The sequence below is a fragment of the Bidens hawaiensis genome, unplaced genomic scaffold (genome assembly GCF_021521415.1).
Source record: "Bidens hawaiensis isolate Kalapana, Puna unplaced genomic scaffold, B.hawaiensis_p1.1 tig00007430_1, whole genome shotgun sequence".
NCBI lineage: Eukaryota > Viridiplantae > Streptophyta > Magnoliopsida > Asterales > Asteraceae > Bidens > Bidens hawaiensis.
Genome location: NW_027491519.1, coordinates 445,876 through 452,064, shown reverse-complemented (window position 1 = coordinate 452,064; position 6,189 = coordinate 445,876). Strand labels below are relative to the sequence as shown.

The 6,189-nt window shown below is 40.4% G+C and overlaps 1 pseudogene; it reads right to left on the bottom strand.

Annotated features, from left to right (window-relative positions):
* Nucleotides 1–2,247: 2,247 nt before the first annotated feature.
* LOC143635310 (ethylene-responsive transcription factor ERF109 pseudogene) lies at nucleotides 2,248–2,727 on the bottom strand (annotated as a pseudogene).
* Between the last annotated feature and the right edge of the window lie 3,462 nt (nucleotides 2,728–6,189).

Sequence of the window (6,189 nt, the reverse complement as noted above, 5' to 3'; positions counted from 1 at the left end):
CTGGGTCGTTCGCGCCCTGGATAAAGGCAGCGCGAACAAGATCTTCGCTAATATTACCCAGACTTAGCTTCTTTGAGTTGAAGCGAGTGATGAAGTCTGGCAAAGATTCATCTTCCTCTCGAATGCATTTGAGGATTGTCCATTGCTCTTCGGTATACTTTCTTTGTTGGCTGAAGTGTTGGCTAAACTTCTGCTGGAAGTCTTCCCAATCGTAGATGTGGTGGACCGGTAGACGATCGAACCACGCTCTAGCTGCCCCAACAAGCGTCATTTGGAACATGTAACACCACGTAGGTTCCGTCCAACTACTGACGGTTGCCTCCGCTATGAACCTGTTCAAGTGATCATCTGGATCAGATATACCATCGTAAGTGCCGATGTTGGACATCTGTTTGGCACTTTTCGGGACGATTGCTTCCGCAATGTCCCTTGCAAATTTGGACGTTCCCGCCTTTGCAGCAGTTGGTGTAAATGTTTTGGAGAAGTCACGTGGGTTTCCACCCGCGTTTTTTGGTTTGAAGGTTTCTCCAAAACGCCTTCTCGGTTGGGAGTCCGTTTCCTTACGCTTCCCTTTCGCCCTATGACGAGGGTTTGCGTCACTATCGGATTCCTCCGAATCATCGTCAAAGTACTCTAGGAATTCATCAGCCTGTTGGAGTAAACGTAAGCGTTCATCCAACTCAGCTTGGAATTCTTTTTGACGTGCTTCCGCCCACGCTTTAACTTCATCGAGTGTTTGGCGGGGGAGCCTCGTTCGTTGTTTCTCTAACTGGGTATCGGTGAATCCCAGTGAGTGATTATTTACTGCACTTGCCCCAGCTTGGGTAACTGGGGTAGTGTTCGTAAAAACTGTGTAGTCGCCGGTATTCCCCCCAGTAGCTGGGGTTGTGGTTACCGGAGTTTCTTTAACCATCTTTCCAGAAGTTTGAAAAAACTGAAAAGAAATGAAGTTCTAGCTTTTATGCACGGATGGCGCAAATGAAGAAACACTAATGGACCCCGGGCAGATTACGGATAATCTGGGGGTTAAATAGATGTTTCCCACGAGGGGTTAGACCCGGCAAAGATGGTTCTTTTGATAACCTGCAAAACAGACACCGTGAGCTCGTCACTGAGAAGGGGGGGTACCTCCTTGTGACCACCCTCCGGCGTGAGAATCAGACTAGATTGCTCTTGAATATAAGTGTATATTAAGAGATTGCTAGAGCAGATATCAGGTATAAGATGTAAGATACAAGATGAGATTAGATGATCATACCATTTGGGGTATTTATAGCCGAAGGTAGGTTTCCAAGAAGGTATAGCCGGCTGAATAGTATTCCTGTTCTACCAACTGTGGCCTACGCACGTGCCATGCTGGTAGTTGGTGGGTAGGCAGCGGCTGACAGTGACCAGGCCTGCTGTGTACTATTCCTTTTCCACCAACTGCCGGCTATGCACGTGGTATGACAGGAGTTGGTGAGTAGGCAGCGGCTAATAGTGACATACAGTATAAGAGCATGCTGCTCGCCATACTGTTGTCAATGAGCTGTCGTATCTCTGGTCAGATCTTTTGCCCATACCTCGTCAGGTACAGTACAAAAGATCCTCCAGTATCGTACGGACTGGCTTATTTGGGCGGGAGTATTCCCCCTCCCGCCTTTGTGCGGGATTGTTCCCGGCTTTGCTCATTCCTTCAGGTGACTACTGAATTATTGAGAGCTAAGTGCCTTGTGCGTGTAGCCTTGCTGCGCGGGTGGCCTTCCCTGATGGCTTGTATCCGCAGCTGCGGGAACAGGCGGAGTACACCATTGGGAGGCATTTCCTGCGGGAACAGCTTGCGTACTGCGCGTAAGGACGTCACGTCTCTGAGCATGGTGGGTCCTGCGGATCCAGTTGGTTTCTGCGCAGACGTCTTTAAGCTGAGTCATGCGGGTCCAACTGGGCTCTGCTGGGACCTACCTCTTCAGAGATAGTTCCCTGCTCATTAAGCAAACGAACAAGACACTTCATACTACAAATCTTGAGACACGTACATCACCTTCTCAATAAAATAAAATAACCTCTTGTCTTATATTGGAAGCTTAATAACCTCAAAAGTATCATAAATTTATTTTTAAAAAAATCACATCAACCTCCTCTTTATCCAACACTTTTCACTCACATAATTGCATGCATAGCTTTTAGCCTTTTAATTAAACCCAAAAGACAAAGTCACCACAATCATTAAACCATCAAAAGCACTTCAACTTGATAGATGGTCAAGTATCATTGAGATAATTTCATGCATGCTTCATTTACTTGTTCACGGTAATCACTCTGGGGAAAATTAGTCTTTGCTTTAACCCCACGGAAGTGTATGGCGGCTCGGTCGTACGCTCGGGCAGCAAGTTCTGCCGTCTCGAACGTGCCGAGCCACACTCTCACTTTCCGCATCGGATCCCGAATTTCCGCGGCCCATGTCCCCCATTGCCTCTGCCGTACTCCTCTATACAGCCGCTTCCTCTTCCTCGGTAGTACTGGTGCATTTTGCCAAAAGTAGTTGCACCCTAAACAACCTTCAATGTTACACACTTTGCATACTTCCATTGGGTGTGCACATAATGACGTCATCAGGTGGTTTGTGGTGGTAGTATCGTGGCCGGAGATTACGGCTTTGAGGGCGGAGACTATGATGGAATGCTCTTCGTCCGCGGTCAACGGACGCCGGAAATGATCATGGTCCGGTTGTATATTAATATTGTGCATGGTGTTTTGTGTTTTGTGTGTTTGATATTTGAAATGAAACAGTTGGAGAGTAAGTTAGTGTGGATGTTTATATAGGGTTAGTTGTACAGGGTGGTTGATGATGACGTGCCGCGTGTGAAGAAAGTGTGTGGGATGCTGACGTCCGGGAAGTGTAAAACGTGGCAGTCGTAAGAGTGAGACGTGGCAGGTGTAGAAGAAGTAACTTATGGATGTAAGTTGGCCGGTTCTAGAATTTGATGGTTTTCAAGTAATTCTTGGTGACGCTTGTAACATTGGAGTTTGGTTCAAAACATTTTTTTTTCTAGCACAAAAGAGTAATAAGTAATTGGATGTAAGGCTAGAGTATTTTCAAAATAAATAATTCTGATCAAAGAGTGTGTTTCAAAAAATGGATTTTCTTAGATATTAAGATTTTTTGGGAGTAACACTAAAACTATTAAAAAGAAAAGGTATTTTAGGTAACCAAATAGCGGAATTTAAATAAATTAACTAATGAACTCACAATGAAAAATGAAGTAAGAACACATACAATTCAACAATGATTACCCAAATTATCTTTGTGCTTGCTCAATATAAAGAAGTATGATTACACAAAAAACTAAAGATGATTCATAGATGAAAGCGAAGTACAAGAAATCAAACGAATGAACTAGCTAGCCGTCAATGACCTAATATGCTTATAACAGTCACTCAAGCGCTAACTAGCTAGTTTCATCTTTGACACTAACAATCCTTCAAGTTTCACCAGATGTGAGAATTGAAACCAAACTTCCTTAAGCTACTTTCAACAATTGACAATTAGGCCCCTGCAGTTATAAACAAACAAGTAACGACAACAAAGAACCCGTTGGCTATCATTGACCTAGACATGGCTTCCTAAGAATTTATATGCGCCCTGAGAAATACTTTTAAGAGATTACATGGCATAATGTGTTGTGGTGGTTATGGATTTGGAAGAGATCGCCGTGCATGGTAATTTTAACAATTTGTGTCCTTCAAAAACATATGCCAAACTGTGTCTTTAAAAGTTGAAATAACAAAATTCGTCATTTACGTTTACATGAATTTTCAGTGGTTATCTCTTACCTTTATAAATGCAAGAAAAACCTATTTTATGTTTACAAAATCTTTCACGTTATGTCATTTGACCCTAACACAGCTAACTTTTTTCATTAAATCTAGTCAAGTGCAAATTATTAAAACTAAAGAAATAAATATATTTAAAATATAAATACTCTAAAATAAAATAAAAATTAAAACTAACTTAGTATATATATATATATATCCCTCTCTCCCCACTCCCTCCCTCCTAGCATCGGTGTAAGCGTGTTGATAAAGGCATACCCGAGATACAAAGTATATTCAAAGTTGGAGAAGCATATTATTATGTGTTAATGAAGTCAATTGTTTCTTGAAAAGACCCGCAAGATCTTATCGTTGACGTCACAGATAAATGATAAATTCAAAACGAGGGTGATATGCATTGGTGAAATCATGTGGATAAACGCATACTGTCGCAAAATTAAAAAGACTATAATTTTGTTTAGTAATTATTGTTGTACCAAATCCCTTGTAATATTGAACTAATTCTTTTAGTGTCAGAAATGTTATTTATTTATATCTTTGTTGAATTATGATGCGGCAAATGACCAAATAATAAAATAAACACATTGAATATTGTTTGTGTTTAACTTTAGTAAACTAATCTCACAAGTATCGTATCATATCAAATATTGTTTATTTATATAACTAACTGAAACTATCACTAACAACTATCTAAAAACATAAATAATATAAGCAAATTGGCAAAATAAATGATAATAATATTAATAAAAGATAGTGTATTAAGAAGAAAAAAATAGATGTCACACCCCAACTTTGGGTCTAGGCGTGTGACCAATAGTTGGTAACTGTTTTGCAAATATATCAGATATTAAGGCTGTAAAGCGAAAGTTATGATTAAAATATTAATATATTCCAAAAGACGGGGATTAAACACATGTTAGTTGTTAAAAAAGTTTTAGAAGAAGAAAACCATATTTACATTATTTTAATAATAAAACTGTGACTGAGCCATCAGATCGTCTAACGTCTATCCATATCTCCAAACATCTAATCTTGATTACATGTATAACAGTTTATAACATACGTCCAACAACGCATGCTGGTGAATACGGTAACACAAAACATTTTAATGCTTAATTATCCCCTCGAGACATCATAGGCCTCGACCCAACGTGGCTTAGAAAACAATCAAGTTCTAAAAGTCTGAATAACTATTACAAACTCCAGCAAAACTCGAAATCGTTCAGCGAACATCGCAGTATTCGAGATCGTAGGCACTACCTATATACACAAGATTATCCCCACTCGAACATCGTAGGTCCGACCCAACGTGGCGGAGGCATAATCAGGCGTGGTGCGGTGTGCCCACCATCTAACCACATATGAAAGGATCCATACAAACGTATACGATAGTCTGAGGGCCATCGATTACTTCTGTTTATAACATTTTAGGGATAGGTAATCCCGTGTAAACAATTTATGACTTGATTTATAAAGTTGTAAAGAGTTTGGACGTATTCACGCTTGTAAAAAGTTTTGACGTATTCACCTTTGTTATGATCGGTGTGTCTCAATGACGTATTCATCTTGTTACCTCGGACCTATAGTACGAGATTAACCTTTTATAACACTAGATCAACAATCTAGCTTTAAACCTTTAGTCTATTTGTATAATCATTACCTTGATAATCATTTCTCTTTTATAAAATACTTACACTTATAGTCCAAGAGGTTTCATCATTTAAACACTACGTTTCTTCTTCATGAAGAAACATATATACTAAGTTTCTTATGGCTTAAGAAACATTATAAAATCTTTAAAGTCATAAAGAAATTATATTTTATCTATACCCTCGTCTTATGAAAACTATGTTCACTTATTAGTTAATCAAGGTATAAACCATGCCCCCGACTAGGGTCTAAGCCATAGATAATAAAATAATTGGACAGAACCCTACCTTCTAGGGCTAGCTTATGAAATGCCTAGGCTTGACGCAGGCAACACTTCTACTTGTTGGTGAGTAATCAAAAGAATAAACAAACGACACTTCTACACCTTGCACGTACTTCGAGACACGAACGTCGGAGTAGTGGCACGCGCTTCGAGGTTTGTGTGATTTGAGGTGTGAGACGGATGAATGGAGCATCACCCATGGCTGCCTAACCGCCACTGAAGTCTTTTGTCCCTCGCGTAGCGCAAAGGTTTGTTTCGCGTCGCATGAAATAGATCCATAGGGTCGCGTGGGTTGACATGCAGACCTGCCACGTGTCACCATGTGTCAAAACTTTTCAGGGTAAGACTTAGGTTCCTTCGCGTCGCTCGAAGGAATCACTTCTTGCTCCTTCGCGTCACGCGAAGGGTCCAAATATAAGAATTTTCATTTTAGTCCCTTGACT